The sequence below is a fragment of the Aythya fuligula genome, chromosome 1, assembly GCF_009819795.1.
Source record: "Aythya fuligula isolate bAytFul2 chromosome 1, bAytFul2.pri, whole genome shotgun sequence".
Lineage (NCBI taxonomy): Eukaryota > Metazoa > Chordata > Aves > Anseriformes > Anatidae > Aythya > Aythya fuligula.
This window is the reverse complement of record NC_045559.1, coordinates 97,548,353-97,569,233: the sequence shown is the minus strand read 5'-3', so window position 1 is coordinate 97,569,233 and position 20,881 is coordinate 97,548,353.

Genomic DNA, 20,881 nt, shown 5'->3' with positions numbered 1-20,881 from the left:
CTGCACAGGAAGTCTTGCACTATTTGTATTGATCTGTACCTCTTGGTGCAAAGGAGAAGAAAGCCTGTAATCTGGCATGTTGTAAAGTCTACATAGAGAGGCATAACTGTGGTATAATTATGTCGTAACTGTAATTATTCATAGCTAACTACAGACCTGTGATATGATCTCAGTCCTAAACTAAATAATTAAATGGCTAACACAGAGTAAAGACAAAAAGGAGAGAAATATAACTGGGGACAAGCACCCCTGGCTTTATAGAAAATTCATGCCATTCAACAGTGTTGATATTTTTCTCTGAGGAAACTGCACATATCATTGTTAAATATAGCAAAGCTGGTACAGTATGCTTAAGATCCTGGAGGGCAGTTTCCCTTCTATCTCATGGCAATTTGATTAAAGAACTTGCTTGACATAAAAATAAGATAACAGTCATTAAATGGGCTATAAATGGCCTATCGGACTGGTCCCAAAATACAACTGAGAAGCAGAAGTGGTTAAGTTTACAGTATGTTTGTACCAAAATCCTGTACGGCTTTGGTCTTTGCCCTCATAATATTTTTAGTCCATAACCTGGAAGAAAACAGTGACATTTGCAAAATATTTGTTAAGCCCAGAAAACAGATATATCATGAAAAGGGGGACAGCTGATCTAGTGCATCCCGGATGACACAGTTAGCTGGAAACACGCAGAGAGGGCTCGCTTTAGGGGAAGGAAGGTCATGTCTTGCACATCCACAAGGAGAAGAGCTGTAGCTCTGCAACGAAGAACTTTGTCCAGGGAAGCAATGACTCTGCAGAGGACTCCGATCTCAGGGCAGCTGAGGAGCTGCACATGAGCTCACAGTAAAACTCTGTGCTTGAAAGAGCTAATGCGACCCTTGGATGTACATGTAGGTGTGTGTATCACCTCAATACTGTTCCTGGTTTAACCTCCAGTTTTCATAACGGTCTTCCAAAATCAAAATTATTTTTATTTTATGTCACCATTATCCCTTCTCCATGACCCCAAAACTCAGCAAATTAGAAAAAAAAGTGCTTATTTTCTGATTCAAAATCAGCTTTTTTTTTTTTTTTTTTTTTATGACTACCTGCTAAAGCTGGTTTGAACAAAGAATGTACCTTCCAGGATTGTCTTCTCACCTTGTACTGATCATTTGATATCTGAGCTCTACTCTTCTTTAGTGCATCTCCCAGAAATAATTTATGATCCATGAGGAACTCCAGGAAGCATTATCCTGGGGATTTTTGCTCATGCATTTCAAAAGCTGGTCTCATCTGCAAGCCATGTCTCATTTCTCCGTTCTGGAAAGCTAGTGCCTGTCTTTGCTATCCATACAAGAGAAACAGCATGAAGGACAAAAGCAAGACCATGTGAGAAGCAAATGGAAAGTGAGAAGACTAGAATTACTGGAAAGTAAAATAAGAACATCAAAGAACACTCAGCAGAAAAGAAATAAAGGAATAAACATGCTGCCCAAGGACAATACATATGCCAAAGTACAGCTTAGAGACAGCTTGAATGTAGACCTTGCATCCTTCAAGTTTAACACAGAAGATGCCCCACAAAGCTTTTAGGGGCATTTGTATGAAAGGGTATCATGTATCAGCACCTGAGCCGCCCATAACAGACTTGTATCTGTCTAGCATGAAGATGCCAGCAACCTCCTGCTTGTTACTGTACTGTTTCAGCTCTATTGGAGTACAAATTCTTGTCTTGGCAAGCTGTCAGTAAACCTGCAGACAGCCCTGCAAAGACTGATGAATAGCCAGCCACTAATCATGTATCTAAAACAGACACAAAAAACCTCTTGCAAATTCTCTTGAATGCTATTTAGTATATACATTGGCACACCTGTTGAGAGCTGCATGATGCTCCTACAAGTAGATTTTAACTAAGCTGGGAATTGGCACTTGGGTTAACAGGTCTCCTCAATGCTAAAGACTTCAGTCACTGATGAATCTCAGATGTCAGAGGTTGGAACCACTTCATTTCCTGCAAGCCAGTCCAAAGAGCTACACTCTTTGGATGTATTGCCTATCCTGCCAAAGCAAGGGAAACCTGGAACTGTCATAGAAACATCTGTCCTGGGAAAAGTAAAGCTGCCAAGGAATTCAGGAAGGGGTATTGATTTCTGACTTTCTTTTCATGAAAGGATGCGTGGAGCACAAGCCTGGGCAAAAAGGCAAGCAAGGGGCAATAAAAGTCTTATTCAAAAAAAAAAAAAAAAAAAAAAAAAAAAAAAAAAAAAAAAAAAGCAGGCTTTCTGCTAGTGGAGAGAAGACAGTAGGCTCAGACTGCAAGTTCTAGAGGCAGCGCTGACCTAGCTCATGCCCTGGAAAGAGAGAAGATAAAATTTCCATAGACTGCCATGGAAGGAGAGCTGCAAAAATGTCAAGTGCTTCTGATGATGTCCCTTTTAGGCAAGATATTTAACACTGGCAAATTAGAGACAGCCACATACAGACCACACATCCCTGACCCACAAAACACACTGCCACGGAACTGAGCCAGAGACCCAAAGAAGTGTATCTATCCAAGAGCACATATGGGTTCAACTACTGCATGGGCTACAGAAAGGGGAATGGGTTTCTATCTGAACAGCATAGCCATTGCGCAGTAGGGACCGAGTGTCCCTTCCGAGTCATTAACATGGCTATTTTGCACAGCAATAAAGCCTAGATAAGGGAACAGCCAAGAGCAGCACAGGTTGCCAGAGAGGGGTGGGGTAGAGCAGAGGTCCCTGTTTCAGTTCCTGACAAAGTGGTTCACTTTTACTCCCCACCACAAGATAGCTGCCTCAGTGGCACAGGTTATCAACAGCCAGAGGCAGACCCAGTAGAAGTGGAAATAAACACAGAGAGCAAGGCCATGACATGTTTCTGACAGGAGCCTCCAAGGCAGAAAGCTATAAGGACTGAAGAAAGTCTCCCGGGACCCCAGCTGCATGAGCACAACCACCCTGACCATGTGCTGGCTTGCAGTGATAACATTGTGCGCCGAGGTTGGCATGCAGTCCAGGTGAAATCACAAGTGGAAACGCTTCCCACCCCATGTGCCTCTGTGGTCACGTTCACAGCTCCTCGCCTGCTCACCATCCCTCACCAGGCTCCACCCAGCACTCCCCTGCACCCGAGGGAACACTTTGCCCTGCCTGGCTTTCTTCCACTAGGTTGGAGTAGCACTGGCTCAAAAGCAGCCATTGTATTTTCTTAGGAAATACCACTACAGCTAGTACCTGCTCGTGCTGCACATGAAGGCCTAGAGCCTCCACAGAGATGTATTATTGTTGCCCCAACCTCCATCTGTGACAGCATTCATCTTCCCAGCACTTCTCTCAGAAGATCATAACAGCTACATTGCTACATCAACTTTTCCACACACACACCAATGTCACAGTTTAAATCTGTGAAGAGAAAAGTAAGAAATAAAGCAAAACCCTGAAATCATGGGAATATAGATAGAGATCTGGATAGGCTAGATCAACAGGCCAAATCCAATCGGACGACATTCGACAAGGCTAAATGCCAGGCACTGCACTTGGCTCGTAACAACCCTATGCAGCCGTATAGGCCTGGGGAAGAGTGGCTGGAAAGTTGCCCAACAGAAAAGGACCTGGAGGTCCTGGTTAACAGCTGGCTAAACACAAGCCAGCAGCGTGCTCAGGTGGCCAAGTAGGCCAATGGCATCCTGGCCCGCACCAGAAACGGTGCGGCCAGCAGGGCCATGGAAGCAATCGTTCCCCATACTCAGCTCCGGTGAGGCCACACCTCAAATATTAAGTTTTGGGCCCCTCACTGCAAGAAGGATGTTGAGCTGCTGGAGCGCATTCAGAGAAGAGCAAGGAAGCTGGTGCAGGGACTAGAAAACAAGACACATGAGGAGCGCCTGAGGGAGCTGGGATCATTTAGTGGAGAAAAGGAGGCTGAGGGGAGACCTCATCACTAACTACCTGAAAAGCAGTTGCAGCAGGGAGTGTGTCAGTCTTTCCCACATCTAGCCCATGCCCCCTTCTCCCAGTAAAGAAGGGGCCTGGTTGCTCCTGCTGGGGACACTGTCTCCTCCCACCCTGCACAGCAACACAGACCCAAACCCACAGGTGCCACCACGATGGTGGAATGGGGCTCTGAAGATGAGGAGCTGGTGGCAGTGGCAGCTCCTCTTTGAAGTGTTGGTGCTTACCTTCACCATCCTCAGGGGCAGAGGTGGCTGCAGATCCCAGGGAGTGGGATCAAGGTAGGTGCTTATACAGGAAGAAGGAACAAACAGAGAAAGCTACTTAAGCTTCAAGTAAATGAAGATTTTTGCTTCAGTAGAGAGGGAGAGCAATGGGGCTTGACTGTTTGCAGGCTGCTTGCACAAGGCAGGGTGAAAAGGAGTAACAGCTTGGGTTGAGAGGGAATGCCTTCCGCTCTTGCTCTGAATCCCAACTCACAATCCCTTACCTGCTAGCAGAGAGCCAGCCTCAGACTGTAACTCCAGAAAGCACTACCATGAGACTCACACCTTAGAAATTTGGGTCAGAAGAAATCTTTCCCATCTCCATGAGGGTCTACTTTCTGACAAGAATCCAGCCAGAATTTAAAAGCCACCTGTGCAGAATCCTCCACAGCCCTCAGTAAGTTTCTCCAGTGATTAACTACAGAGTTAAAAAAAACACAGTACTCTTTTCATGCCTTTTTTTTTTTTTTTAACAGTTTCAAATTTCAGTTATTGGACCTTACTATACTTCATTCTGCAAGAACACAAGTTTGTTCCTCATGTAGATAGATACAGACAATAGAGAAGTTAGCCTTCAGCTTTCTTTTCCCTTCAATTCTTTGACCTCTCTCACTGGAAGGCACACTTCCAACTCTAACATTCAGGCATTTTCCCTGAAACCTCTCCCATCCAGGAACCACCGACAAAAGCACTAAAAAGAATACATGGGAAGTGACAATGTTAGTACTAATTGATACACACACCCGGCTTCTCCTAGAGCTATTCATCTTGAAGCTATTTACCGAAAGCTGCACGCTTTCCCCCAGCTACAGCATCATCCTGTAATTCTGTTGTCAGCCAGTGAGCTGCTCCAGCCCCGACTCCTTTCTTGCCACTGCTTCCCAAGACAAACTTGCTAACTGATAAGCATAGCCTCTATTCCTTATTCTTTGGCATGTGACTTGCAACAGCTAATGTTATGCTTGGCCACATCTTTCCAAGTGATCCAGACTATAGCAGTAATGCCCTTTTTCCCACTGCTTTAGTTATTTTTCAGTCATTCCTACCGGTCAATGACTTTTGCTGTCTTTTAGATGATTGGCAGTAAAGTTCAACAGCACACAGCAATAAGCGACCAGCTTTGCAAAGCTAATTCCCCCTTACAATTAAACGCCTCCATCCATTTGGGAAGTGACATGTTTCCTGTAAAGTTCTAATGCCTGCCTTGCAAGAACCACTACCACAAAAGCACTGAAAACACTACACCATCACTACCTATTCCTAGTTGAGTCTGCCTTTTTTTAATCTGGTGCAAGTGCTTCAAAGTAAAAGTTACCATCTGATCCACATTTCCATAGTGCCTCCACTTAAGAAACGTCAGTTTTCCCTTTCCAGCTGGGACAAAAAGCAAATGATTTATGATTCTTGAACTGCTGCTAAGATCTTGCCTGTCAGTGACAAAATTTCTCACCAGAACACAGGAACACAAATAGCTTGTTCTCAAAGTGTCTGCAGTGCTAGTCCCTTGTCTGGCAAAGTTTGCACACATGATTAACTTCACTCTGTGTCAGAGGAGCTAGTCACAATGCACAGCAAAACACAGGGTTTCAGTTTTTAACGGAACTGGGGCCCAGGAATAGGCAAAAGGGAAGGCAAAACAGAAGATTAGACAATGGAAGCTTTTCTCTATTCCGTTGTAAGTACAGACCTTTCTCAAATCTTTTCAGCTATTGCATACACAAATATGAGTCTGAATTCCCACTGCCTGATTGCCTCAGGTGCAGTACACAAATTACAAGTAAGTAATTCCCTTACTTCCAAGGGGCTTTTTTTTTTTTTTTTTTGAAGATTAATTACTAACCCCTAATTATACCTTTGCTGACTGGCTAACAAATGAGGTGAGGCAACACCCTTGGCTGGTGAGATCCACAAGGGGAAAAAAAAATGGGTTATTCCATCCATGGAAAAGGACTTGCAGGTCTGGAATCTCAGTGTGCAGGTCTCCCATATACAGCAGAGTTCCTTCCAGGAGCCTGTATCTACAGCAATGTCTACTCTTCCCCAGTTTATTATGGGATCACTGTATAAGGAGTGAAATCCAGTGGCTTTGATCAGTGTAAACTAAGGGTCCAAGTGACAGATTTCCTTCCTGGAAAGCCCCCACTCCCTCCATCTGAGCTGACTAGTGCAAGAACAACTCACCTGCTAGAAGATTTCATTTGAGGTGCAAGGAACACTTTGGTTTCCACATCATCCAAGCAGCTTGTCCATTTCTGTCAGACCACGCACCAGAGAAGCTAGCACACTACATGCTGCTCAAGTTTGGTGCTTCTGACTGGGAGGACAGGTGTAGTTATAGAGTAAAGCAGCAGTCATGGTCACAAAACACCAACCCTTGCAACATGCTAGTAGATATTAAACCTTTATTAACATTCACTTTAGTCGCTTGATTGGGACCAGGAAACAGAGCAGTGTCTTACAAACACTTTCAAATACCAGCATCTTGCACATTTTGTACCCCAAGGCGTAAGAGAGGCCTATGGGAACAGGCCCATGAAGATTTCTAACACAAAGAGCCTACATGCCAAGAATTTCAGAGACCCAAGCTGCAGTACCACTGCATTCAAGATAGCAAGAGGGACAGGGATATACAGAACATCCATGGCTACTGCATGTACTTTATACCCTGTAAATCACAAAGTAAAATAGCAGGTATATTCTTTTGGTCATATATTCCCCAAAAGTAATAGGATGAGTACAGCCTTACTGACAGAGACTTGATACAGAGTATCCAGACCATGCCAGAGCCACATTCATCACTGTCTCTTATTCCTACACACACAAATTAAGGATAGCTACTTAGGGGATAAAATATGATTTCACTGAGTTTGGAGAAAGTAACAGGTCTCAGGGACCCATCATTTGATGCACATGCCCCCCACAGACACCCTTAGCCTAGCTAGTTGAAAAAAATATAGTATATATTCAATGGCTGGGACATTTCTCCATTGCGCAAAACCCTATTTTTTTCCTCTGACCCCTCACTCACTGTTTGTCTCCCTCTCCATCTTTTTCTCTTTTTGACTCCTTCCCCTTTCTGTCTCCCTCTACTTCAGTTTTACTGGGCCTTTCATTTCTTCTTCACTCCGTGTTTCTTTCTTCAAGGCTGATCTTCTTGAATAAACCATGCCAGTAGCACTGGGTTCTCCTGTCCCTTCTCTGACTGATGGGGTTCATACCCCTCACAAAGTATATCCCAGTAGATTAGGCCTGTGTGGAAAAGCAGACATTCTAGTTACTGTTTGATCCTTACTGCTTCATACAGGAAGAGCCTGTTTATAGCCTTCAGCCCGCAAGGACTTCTGGAATTTGAAATCCTTTCTCCTTCCATTTTCAGGGCAAACAGCTGAAGAGACTAGGAATCCTGCCTCCCCTCACAGATATCTTGGCCTTCCAGATATCAGCCTTACCTTTAGATCCTGCAGCTCAGCAAATGTGCTATCATATATCCCAGTGTTTGCCCAGCCTATGCAATCTGATAGGCCACCTATATTGAAGAGGGTGATTAACGTCTAAGAATGGATGGGAAGCGATCTTCCACACAGCCATGATATATTTTTGGAAGGGCAAGGCAAAGTCACAAGGGCTTACTAAACTCTTTGATCATTTAAGCTTTTGGTTACTAAATAACTACCAGTATCCTTTCCATAAATCCATTTATTCTTAGCTACATGAATCCCCATCCCCATTTCTGGGACACCAGCTTCTACTCCTAAGCTACATCTTCCTCTCAGCTACACCATCATCTCTCAGCAGTTCCAGTAACTGATTACCCAAGTGTTCTCCTTTTTCTGGTTAATGACATGGCCATGTACTGTACCCTCCTCTCACCTTCTGCAGCATCCCAATCACTTGACGTGAGCAAGCACTAGGCCACAACCTGAAGACTACCACTTCTAAATCCTCCTAAAAACTTGTAAGAGAATCCACTTGTTTCATGCATTTTTCATAGCTCCTCTCATTCCCCTCTCAGTTGTTACATTCACATCTGCTTCTAACTAGCCTCATTTTTAGCAAAGCACAGCAGGAGCTAGGGAAACCTCTAAATCTCATGGCATTACAACATCAGGAATACCCCCCACTTCCATTATCTCCATGTCCTGCTTTTTGTTTTCTCTGTTCCCTTTTCCTTCTCCTCCTTTCATTTTCACTGGTACGATGTGAACTGTTACACTAGGTCTACAGCAGAACTAAGCTGCTTCGTGCTGAGCACAGCAACAGCTCAGCTAGTAGCCCACATCCCCTCAGTGTTGCACACTGGACAGAGTGGAGGTGATTGGTGTTGGGTGCCCCAGAACAAACCCAGCAGACACCAGAAACCTGAAAAGAAGCTACACATAGGCTGTCCATCAGTAAACACTGATGGAGTTCATGACTTCAGAAGGACATGGACATCTCACACCTACCTGTAGGAGAGATATCCATCTCAAAGTAGGACTCACTATCTTGTTTTCTTTCCTAGCATAAGTGTGTGATTGCAAAAAAAACAAACACACGCACCACAATAAGTACACTGGTGGTGACATGACCCAACAGACCATCAATTAGTATATTTTGCAAAATTGTGTGGTAGGGAAGACTCTTGGTCTTATGTGGATGGATTAGGAAAGATCAAAGCTGATGGGAAAAAAAAATAAGAGACTCCTAGAGGTGGATGGGACAACACTAGATATTCTTGTGAGAATGGCTTTGGGATTATGATATTGAAAGTAAACTTCAAGGTATTCAAGCAAGTATTGGAGCAGAAGAACTTGCCAAAGATAATGTGAATGCAGAAAATGCGGAAGGAGTTGTTCCATCCTGCATAGACTGCAGCATGTGGAAATGATTACAGGGATGATTGTAGGACTAGTGATATGTAAAAGATACATAATTATAAACCACTGGATAACAGTACAGAGTAGAACTGTAGTCCAAGAAGAATATGCTGAGCACCAAACAAGATTTTCTTAATAAGATGGAAGAGTAAGAGGGCAAGTCAAATTCAAGTTTTTCATTGACTTCTACTGGAAATGAAACCTCTGTTGTCAGTGTTGATCCCTTCCTCTAGAGAAGGAAGTCTAATCTTCCTCATTTTAAAAAGTTGGTCCAGTGAAGCCAAAATAGCATATTCAGCCATGAAAGACATGAAGGACTTTGGCCCCAAGTTCTTTGATAATGTTCTCAGCACAATTTCATTTTATTTTCATAATTTTTTCTTCAGGAATTTTAGTACTGTGATTTCTCTCCAATTCAGAGAGAAGGGCAATAAGTCTACAATTATTATTGTTTTAAAAACATTCAAGTTTCCCACTCAGAAGGGGAATTCTTCTTTGCAGACAATTGCATTACAGTTTTCATTGTTCTCCTCTTGTGGTGAGAAACTGTACAGCAGCCTGGCACTCGTTAAAAACTCCAAAGTGACATACCTGCTCAGTAGTTGCTTGTGGTTTTATATTCAGGGGTCCTTCGTAAAACCCATAAGGAGAAGTGTCGCAGAAGAATCCCTGTTCATTGCTTGCCTGTAGAAAATAATATATATATAAGATTGCTGAAGGTCTGCATGTAGAAATTAGATATTCAAAACTAATACACACTTTTAGCAATAATTCATAGTAGTATAAAAACTACTTGATGCCCCAAGAGAGAAATACAGAATTTCTGGAAAAGAAAAGCAGAAAACCCCATGCATTCCTTCCCACTGTCATGGTGTTTATAACTCTAAGCACTACCATACTGCAATCACTTCAAACAGCTTACACTTCCAACTCCACGAGGTACTGAAAAGCAATAGCTATTCCAACTTCATCAAACCCCTATTCTAACACAAAATTCCTGTGCTGCCATGCCAATCATATCAGCAGGTCAACACATCTGGTGTTCAATACATCTTGGAAGTTATTCTGCCCGAGTCTTGCTTCAGGTTAGAGCCTTTGCTTTATTACCGTGGTCTGGATCGGAGTCCCACACCAGTTGTCGGCTGCAGGCAATTCAGGCTCTCATGCTCTGCAGCGTTTTCTGCAGAGCTGCTCAGGAGATTACACCAGCGATGGCATTTTATCAGTACTGCTACGAGGTGAGTGCAGACATGATAAGGAAGTGTTAAAAGTCAACGAGGTGCCATTGACAAGGATTGAAGCTGGGCTCGCGCTTCCCCACCAATCATGTGTGTGCTGATGTTGTGCAGTCTAGTCGCCTTCTCACCAGCTGCTGCTTTGGCAGGCAGCACATTTCACCTTCTCTTTTTGGTACGCAACCTCCTGCCGAGTCAGCCAGCTCAACTCCACTGGAAGTGGTCACTGCGTCAGGCCTGTAGGGAACAAATCCTTTCTTAAGAAACCCATACAGGTTCACTGGTGAGCAATAAAGAGAATTTTCATTATTTAAATATGCAGATAAAAGGATAAGCCAGTTGCTTTAGCCCCTCTCCACCACACCCTCCCAGAATGGAAGCTTCCCTTTGAGAGATCTGCTTTCCCAGGCAAGCATTCACATGCTCTGCCTGGAGCTGAGCAGAACCTCCAGCAGCATGCCTGGCATTCAACCCACAGAGATTAACCCCATGCACAAGCGAGCCCCAAGGCTTAGGAAACCTGCTGTGACTAACGGCTTGATTGGGACCTAAGACTTTTTCCTCCAGATTTTCAGGAGCAGTTGAAGAAGCTCATAAGAAATTAATTTCTATTGTGCAACTATTGGCACAATCCCCAAGCTGCAAACTGTGCAAACAGCCAGCAAGCCATAGGCTTAATCACACCATGCAGCAACACACAATGTTAGAGCCAAAAAAAAAAAAAAAAAAAACAGCCCCATTCTTGCCATGGTGACCATAGTCTCTGCAGCATGACAACAGAGTTGGCCTAAGTAGCCATGGTTGGGTCAAAGTATTTCAGAACAACTTGAAACTCAGCAATCTCTCCCACAAAGCCATGTAACAAGGAGCCACTCAAATACCAAGGGCACCTCCACCAGAACTGCCGCAGCTGATATGCAGAAGCTCAAGCAATAGTGCTCTGGGGAAACAACCAATTTGCAGAAATAATACAAACACACTAGCACACAGCAAGCACCAACAGCCATTACAGTGAGCTAAAGGACTCCATTATATTCCTGTGGGACAGGTGTGGTTGCCACAAACAGCCCCCTTCCCAGCTGGTACCAATGAAATCCTTACCAGCAGCCTCAGTGTAGAGGCCAAGGTCTCAAAGAAATCCTCAGCTGACCTCCCTGAGGAGGCCCTGCCTTTGTGAGGCTGAAGAAAACTGAGTAGATACAAGGAATGCTGTATCTTGCCAGTTCTTTGACATTCTGAATTTACATTCACAGGTAGAAGAGAGATGTTTCTTCTTGGTGTGTCTTTGCTGGAAAATGCCTTCTGAGACATCCATGCTTTCTGTTTCTTAGATGCTAGGGGCAAGAAGAGTCTTTCACTATTCCTCAAGAATTGATACAAATGTGTATTTCACCTTGCAAACAGTAGGAAGCACAGCAGCACAGCAGAGCCCCCTTTTCCTGATCTTTCCCTGCTCACTGCCAGGAGAGCAGGCACACAGATTAGTGGTGAGTGCTCAATGTCAGGGACAGCTCTCACCACACTACACAATGCTACCAACTGGGAGCCCTGGTCCTCCCAGAAGCTGGAGGGAAGACAGTGGTAGGCACCGCTCCCTGGATACTCCCAAAAGAGTTACAGATCAAAGCATATTGCTAACTGGGAATCTTTCTTTCCCAGGAGAAACAGATTTCCAATACAGAAAGTCAGAATTCACTGGGAACTCCGTCTAAGGCCACCAGCCATGGCTGTAGATGTTCCAGCCTACAGCAAGGGTAGGGCAGGTGGCTGCGAGGTCCCCTGGTGCATTCTCTGTGAGGGATGTAAATGCCATGCCCTCCATCCTCCCTGTCTCTGAATGCAAGCCTGCCTGCAGGAGCGAGCCACCAGCCAGGCTTCCCCTGACACCTGACAGTGCTGTGCATCCTGTGCAATGAGCCTTCGCTGTCTGGACTTTCTCCCTCCCTTCAATGTTATCAATGTCCCAGAATTGCTCCAGAATTTAGCAATTTCAAAAGCAAATATATATATATAAGGGAAGAAGAATTTATTGAGAACAGTTTATCTCCCCGCTGCCAAGGCAAGCTGGCGGTGGCTTGTGCCTTGCCATGGCAGTCTGCCTCCTCCCTACTTGACCCTCCCCGCCATCTTGTGTCTGGCAGCCATTTTCTATGGCCTCTCTGTGGGCAGGGTATGGCTTGCACAGGCAAGCGGTGAGCTCTGGGAGGCTCTTGGCTGCTGGAAAAGCAGAGAGGTTGCTGGTTGACACAAATATGGTGTTAGCTTGCCAGCTAGCCCTGCTCACTGCTAAGGGAAAGTCTGGTCTGGGTGCCCCTGCACCGGCTGTTCAGTCCCTGGCAGTGGTCTTATGGTGCTGGCCACAGGGAGCTGGGATTTGCTGCCCTTGTCCTGACTTAGGGCTCCTGGTGGGCTCTCTCAACTCCCTTTTGTCCTTGTCAGTGGTCTTCAAGTGATTTAGTCTGTGACCTAGCAAGCCCTTGAGAGCACATGGCTTTGTAAAAATCCTGCTCCTTCCTGGTTTTGTCTGGAGCAGAAGCACCTCAGGTTGGGTTGCTCACAGCATGTCTGCTCCCAGCCCTGGACAAGACCTGCAAGTTTGCTGGTCTGGCAGGTTTCCCCCAGTGTTTTCCCAAGCAGTCGCCCAACTTTGTTTGAGCTTCAGGGAGTTCAGTTTGGGGTGAAGGGTAGGTCAGCTCTTATCTGGTATCTGCATGTGCAAGTGTAACCCTTACCAGTTCCCTTTACAGCTCCAAGAGTTCCTGCCTGGCGTCGCAGTGAGGACCACACTTTCCCTCTGTGCTGGGGCCTTTCATCAGGAGTCAAGCAGTGCCAAAGAGCCACAAAGATTTCTTAGAGACTCTCCAGCTTTAAGGAAAATCCTGGGGGCATCTATGGCCTTCCTCCTTGGCAGCCTTTGATGCAGGGCTCAGGGCAAGGAGAAAGCACAGGGCCACCGGCTCCCTGTTTCAGGCTGGCCAGTGTAGCCCAAGGGTGACTCGGAGCTATGACAGGAGCTGAGTAAAGCCTTCACTGGCCTGCAGGCCCCGTGAGATTGAGAGATTACATAAAGCCACTCCAGCCTCCTTCTCCTTCTGGAAAGTGCTTGTAGTACAGCTGAGGTGGATTCAAGAGCTTGAGCTACAGGATCTTGCACAGTTTGTTTTAGCAAATACTGTTGTTGTCAATTTTCCAAATGTCTGTTCACACACAGACTGTCCTAGTACCTTGCCAGGGCTCCAAACATTCATCTGTGAAAAAACTTACTAGGAAGCTGCTTGCATTCTTGCCTGTCCTTGTGACCATTTTAAGACCAATCACATAAACAGCAGCCCACATGGAAATATAGGTGTCAAAGATTTAGTTCTCCAAAGGCCTGTAGAGGTATGTGACTATGGGAATCCCGCTTAGACCACTGCCACCTTCTTCTAACCACAGGATATCATGCTCAGTAAAAAGTCCAGACCGGCAAATCCTATTTCCATCCCCCTCTGGTAGAGGCTACCACAGGACAAAGACACTGAAACTGAGTGGGGGTGAATGGGAAGGGAATAGCACAGCAGGCAGAGACAGTTGGTCCCATGTGTTTTCTTTCCTTAAAGATAAAAATTTACACGAGTCAAATGAAAAATCAGGAACAATGCAGGAATTTTAAAGAGGCCCAGGCTGCCACCTGACTCAGCGTCTAGGCAGGATATTGATTAGCGAGGCTATTCTTTATTCCTCTGCTATTGTTTAAGCATGGGCTCCCTCATGACAGCAACAGGCGTGGGAACACAGCAGCTTTGGTGTTAAAAAGTGCTTTTATCACTGAGCTGAGTAGAGAGGTCTCTGGGAACCAGAGATGGTGTGTCTGATAGTGAAGGAAAGGCATTCAAACCAAGAGCCTTATTCTGAGATCTCTAGGGCCAATCCTGCATTTCTTTTGAGTTGTGTTCAGGTTCCAGTGAGTTCAGAGAGGTGCAGAAAGAAAACACCTCTGCCACTAAAAATTCTTGGATTTTTCTTTGAGCCCCAGTAGCTGCTAGGATGGCAGCTCCTACATACTTACTTACCCAAGTTATAAATAAGCCGTTAGGTTCAGTAAACGGTGTAGCACAGCACAGAGAACAGGCTTATCATCGACCAAGCTTCTTTAACATGTGTGAGCAGGTTTTTGCAAGCCAGGTTGGGCTCCAGCCTGCAATGGCTACCACAAGAATTCAACAGAACCAGACAAATATGTGGTCACTTGCATCATTTCCGTTTAAACTGTCCACGTGCTGGCAACCTGCCATTCAGAAAAGCACGAGTTTCTACCAAATGAACTAATGGACAATTATACAATTTCCTGGTAGCTCCAGTCTTTGGTTCCCTGGTAATTCTGCATGCACTAAAAAGCAACACACTTCAGTACTTGAAAACATCCAATTTGATTGAGTAGAGGGCAAACAGTGACCACCAAGCAGGTTTTCAGCCAGCCAAAGTATTTCTGCCTCCCATCAGAGATGTACAGCTGGCTACTGATTTTATATTCTCTGTGGGTTTGTTCTTCACTTGCATTAGAAGCTCAGAAGTGACGTCATATATATATATGAGGGTCTTTGTTTTCATCCACCCTTAAGATAAAAATGAAACTCCTTCAGGCACTGACTAGACAAATATCAACATGTGAATTCACTTCAAAGACGGGGCACTGCAAAGTGGACTGTCAGACATAGGACATGTTCTTTGTAGACACTAAACTTGTATTCCAGCATCTAGAAACACTCTACAACATTGCTCTATGTGTTTGTGTAAGCATGCACAATTTGGTCAAAGTGGGAGCATACCAACTTTCTCTGTAGGCTTTCATGATTCAGTATCATTCTTTCCAAGTATTTTTAACTTTCCCAAGGTTTAAAACTAGTCAGGATTCAGACAAGATTCTCCTACTTCAGTCTGTAACAAACAGACAACCAATGGACAATGCTTTTTTAATTTTTTTATTTTTTTAATTTTCAGGTGATAGCCCTCCTTCTGCAAGAACCATGTTAGCACAAAAATACTGTTTTTCAAATATGGACTTTCTCTGATGCTATCTCAGGACTATTTATACTGTTATTTATTGCCTTGGTTGCCTCCTGCCTCCATGCCAGCTTGGACTCAGTGCCTAGTAGAGAGCAAGCTGTGCCCCAGACTGGTAACTTGAAGCCCAGAGGCTGGCTTGCTCTGCCCATACAAACACCATAGACACTACAGGCTGTAGACACTCATCTCTGTGAAAATAACCCCAGCTCTAGCACTGACCCACACATCAGTCCAGGCATAAACAAAACATCTTCTGCATCAGCTCATAAGCTTAGTGAAGATGTTGATTATGGCCTTATCCACATATTTTGGCAGTCACGAGTTGAAGAATCCATCACCTTACCCATTATTCCACAGTCCAAAAGGCAATCCAATAAATGTAGCAGGTTGCAATTTAAAGGACAGCTCATCTCTCCTTGAGCTCAGTGGTGCAGTCATATTTTCGTTGCTTACTTTCTGACCTTCTTCCTCTTCCAAACCTGACTTGCTTTCAGACAGTGGATATACATCTATAATTCACAAGCTAACGGGACCAAGGCACAGGCTCCAATATGATCCTGCTATCATCAGTACTGTTTAACTGTCAGCATGTTCTCTGGCAATTTCTCTCCAGGCCACTGATGCTCTCCTAAAATGGACCAGATGCCGGCCTGACTAATAACGGCTCCCACAGTGCAGCATGGACAAAAGCACCCTGCTTGGGGTCTGAGAGAGGGAGTGGAGAGGCAAGCAGACATACGCTGTGCTGTTTGTGAGCAGAGCAGTCTCTCATCAATATTTAGTCTTCCAATCACAGTCTTTCAGGTGAACCACCTCACAGCTTTGTTGCACTTGGAAACAAAATGTGAGTTCCCATCCAGTTCAATACCTGCACAAAGCAAGCCACAGATCACAATCGACCTCTTTGTGGATTCCTGTAATGCTGGTCAATTTGCTTACACAGCTGCAGGCTACTATTTCACATCACTTCAGTAGCTGAAAGATAATCTTGTGTCAGTCCTGTGCTGGAATTTCTGTGTGGTTCCACTTTTCAAAGTGGAAAATAATTTATTTTAACCATATGACACAATTTCTCAAGGTTTTTTTTAGTGCAATCATCTGAGAAGAGGAGGAGAAATGGGAAGGATTGCCTGGGTGGAAGGAAAGTTGTGTGTCCTGGATTAGAAGGGATTTGACTGGAAGATTGGCTTGGATTTGCCCAGACCTGTTAGACAGGAATGGGAGACCTCTTCTCAAAGGTTTTTTGGAATGAGAGTGTAGGGAGTGCAAGAGAGAGAAACTCATGTTAGCGGTATGGGCCAGCCGCAGAATCTTCAAGAGAAACATTGAAGTCTGTTGTTAGATTTACACTGGATTGTAGCATTTGTGGAGAGCTCCAGCTTTAAGAGCCTGATGGCATTAAAAACACCAGTAATTCCTCTCAAGGCAGCATTCCTCATGTTTTCCCAACAATTTGGGAACTGCAAAGAAGTGAAGATTTCTCAACTCAGTAACTGAGATGTTGCCTCAGCATTTTTTCTATCAGCATACTTCAAAGCTTTTTAGATTTCCTCCCCCAGTGCAGCCATCCATCCTCTTCCAGCAAATCTCAGACCTTACTGATTATTACCAATAAAATTATTGATGTTAGAAATGCTGACTCAAGAAGATGAGGCTATTTAAGAACGTTTTAGCAGATGTTAGTTGAGTGATACTGCATCATTTCATGCAGCACATTGAAAACCTCTTTCTTCCCTGCTGTGTTCAATTGTTACTTTCCCTGCGAGAGAAACTTGTTTCTTCACAAAGCTGGCCTGAGAGGAAAGTGTGGGAAGAGTGTGGGAACAGCAGACAACATCAAGGCTTCCCATTTTTCTGTTCGCTGGTTCTTGTGAGCAATATTGCTTGGTTTTTAACTGCTGCAACTCTGAAGGGTTCTTTCAGAGGGCACATTCCGTGGCATTCCTGGTTTGGAGACAACACTCCTAAATACTGAGTACATTGTCTAAAAATCCATCTCCAATTCCTTTTGATCTGAAAGAACCAATTTATTTTCTTCTTCAGATAGACATAGGATAATTACAAGAAGCACCCGTATCATTCATGTGGCTGTCACATGCAAAAACCACCTATCTTACTAGCCTGCATTACTTAGGCATCTCCATTTCTCATGCACACTGAAAGCCACAAAACATCATCCCTGCCCAGGAAAAACTTTATTCATGATTTTAATATTTTTGTCATAATTTTTATCATCCTTTTGTTTTTGTTCTTTAAAAAAATAAATCACTTGTATCATAAAGCAACCAAATTCTATATTTTGGATAGAGAACTGCCAGATTTAGCTCAAAAAAAAAAAATAGTTTATAGCTACCTCAGCTTGCTTCAGTCAGATTTAAATATCTCTTACTTTTCCACCATTTTAAGAAAAATAATAAACACCAGCAAACTAACACATTCATGTCTGATACCACTTACTTGTCAGGTTTTATCACCAGGTTTCTGCACAAGCTCATACAGGAGTTTTAGCACGGTGCAGGCACACTTTGGTATCATCTGCCAATCACAAAATCAGAGAGATGAAATACCAGCAAGGCACAAAGGATATATCTCAGTATAGGCTAGCAATTTTGCATATGATTTTCAGCTAGGTGTCCCATGATCACCTTTCATTTTTGTCTCTGCTGGCATTAAAAAACACAAATATACAGCATGCAGAGGACTGGTGAGAATGCAGTGCCTGTCTTTATTTGGAGTGATCCCTAGTTAGGATTAGAGCAGACTGCACCCCATTGTGTATGAGGAGTAAGGAGAGAGAATTTAAATGAAATTACATGGGAATCTAAGTGGAGAGGGTCCATCAGCAGTACTTCAGTGCCCAGAGAATTCCCCAACCCCAGGCCACTCCTCATAGCTTTAAATGTGGGTGCTGCCCATGGCAATCTGCAGAGCCCTGCAGTGTTTTGGCATGGCTCTGAGCGGCCATGGTGGAGAAGCAGTGGCCGTCACTTCCTTGTCTTTGTGGCCTGTAGGTGACTAACATGCACACCTGCTTCCTTTGCAGGCTGTCACCTCTCCTGGGCAGTGGGGGCTGTTACAGAATGTCAAGCAGACAGCATTTTACCAGGAAACCCAGGTGTCCAGCAACACAATTAAGGAGATTTGAATTGATCAAATCCTTTGCCCTTCCAGTAAACAAAACTGAATACACACCTCTTCCAAGCTTTCCTCTAAAAAATATTCAGGACACCAGGCTGACAAGTATAGATACTTAATGGATCCCTGTGTGTCTGTTTGCCGTCATGCATGCACACTGAAAGTGCAGTGTGATTACCAGGGCTACCTGCTTCCCTTGCACAGCTCGAGTTGACCTCATGTCAACACTTTGGAAAGAGAAACCCCTTGTAATGGAATTTTCCTGCATGCTGTGCACCACTGCATTGCTGGGAGTTAGGCTAGTTTGTGAGCTCTTGCCAATAAAAGAAATACAATTTATTCCATGTTTGTATGTGTGTGTGTGTGTGTGTGTGTGCACGCATGTAGCACGTGGATATTTGGTCTTCTAATATAAATGTACCTTTCTGTTTTGCTTGGGCCAGCAGTGTCCTCCTGCCCCCTCCATTTGCTGTTATTCTCATTGTTCACAGAAGGCTTCAGAATCCAGCCAACACTTATCACAAAATTGGTGAGAAGAACCATTACTCATAAATTTGTGCAATTGATAAAGTTCTTAATTGTACCCAGGAGGTCATGTCTTGAAATGCTTTCAGACCATCAAAAAGAGAACAAGCTGCTTGGGAGCAGTAAGCACCATATGAGACTTTTTCCATAACTCAGACTGTTTACTTTTCATCTTCACTCACTACTTCCAAGCAAGTCTTTTTTTCCTCATATTCTTTTACTGTTTCTTCTTTGAAACTCACTTCCAGGGAAAGTTCTAAGGACATCTTGGCCTTCAGGGCAGATTCAAGTCCTGATCTCTCTATACCCCCACAGAGAACGTATAGAGCAGACCAAGGTCCTTCTACCCCACAACAAACCTAGTTTTCTTTATGATGAGACATGTGCCTGTGATTCTTTCTATGCTGGCAATCTTATATAGGCAGCCTTTTTCTAAGCTCAAGCTTTACACCTGGGACATCTTCACAGCACCACAGCTATCTAACCCCAGCATGGGAGAGCATGCCTCAGGAACCGTGTGCTGGCACTGGCACCACATGGCAGTGTGTGGCAGCCTACCAGGGTAAGGTGTTCCTCAGCATCCATGCATCCAACTGATTGGCAACCTTTGCCATCCCAGAAGCTTCTGGGAAACCGTATGAGTCCTGGTAGTAAAAACAGGAGCTTCAACAATCTACATTTTCCAGTCTATGATGTTTGTACGGAGAGGGACCTTTCCCCACATGAATGGCCCCAAGCTGTGACTATATCAAGTTACTTACATGACCAAGTCTTTGCAGGATCCCAGCCTCAGGGATTGCTGGGAGTTCAACAGTGGTGAGTGAGTAACAAAAAGGCTCTCACAGAATACACTTGGGGTCCCTACTTATTAGAACAAAGTGTGAATTAAACGATACTGTTGTAGGTGACACAGATTCCAATAAGTGCAAATAAAACACTTCCCATTGCCAGAACACCATCTCGTGATTCACATGTAGTATCCCTTACAGCAGAGGCAATCAAGAAGTATATTGACTAGCTGCTGTCTGCCTCGGAATTCCCCTAGCAAAGCTGGCCTGGTTAGCAGTGCAGGGTGGTCAGCTTCCAGGCTATCAAGTCTCACTGAAATCAATGCAATTCAAGAACGTACTTAAAATAAACGTTTATAGACTGTAGTGAACTCAGATACTGCATGGTTCTCTGAGTTTTTTTGGCTGATTTTTTCACCGAGGAAGTATCTCAGAGGGACAGAAACTAGCAAAATATTCTAAAAAGTGTAAGAATACCCTACAAGCAAGGTAAATGCAAATGTAATGTAAATGAGAGGTGGTTGCATTTACAGTAAAACTACGAAGTTTAAGACCCAATTTCCTAGGTCTTTCCAGAGATCATGCACTCCCTTTGACCCTCATATAAGCATCTAACCTGTCTAAATTAAAAGGAAAACATAAGCCAAGATCTTCTACCACTTGCCAATGCAAGATGTGCTATTGCCCTAGGCCTCAGAGATCACTGTAGTTATGCATTCCTGCTTTTAGTTAAGCTAATGAGAAGAAGAAGGAAGAGAATTTTTGAGGTGGGCTCCTCTTCCTTTCATCTGGAAAGTGGTTACTGAGTTGTTCAAAGCTTTTGTGCGTAGCTCTGTGCGCTCTGTACCTCGCAGCGTGTGACTTTCTAGAGACTCCTACTACACTATTGAAAGAAAAGGTGAGTTCTAGCGTGCTTCCCTGGAAGCAGGCTAAAAACGCAATTAGCAGAGAGCCCTCCAAAAAAAAGTGAATGATTTTGCATTAAGCAGAGTTTGTAAATGCTTCTCAGTTACTTGTTCTATTCTCTTCTCCTTTCTTTGCAAATGATGGAACGCCTTAGAAAGGGTCAGATGG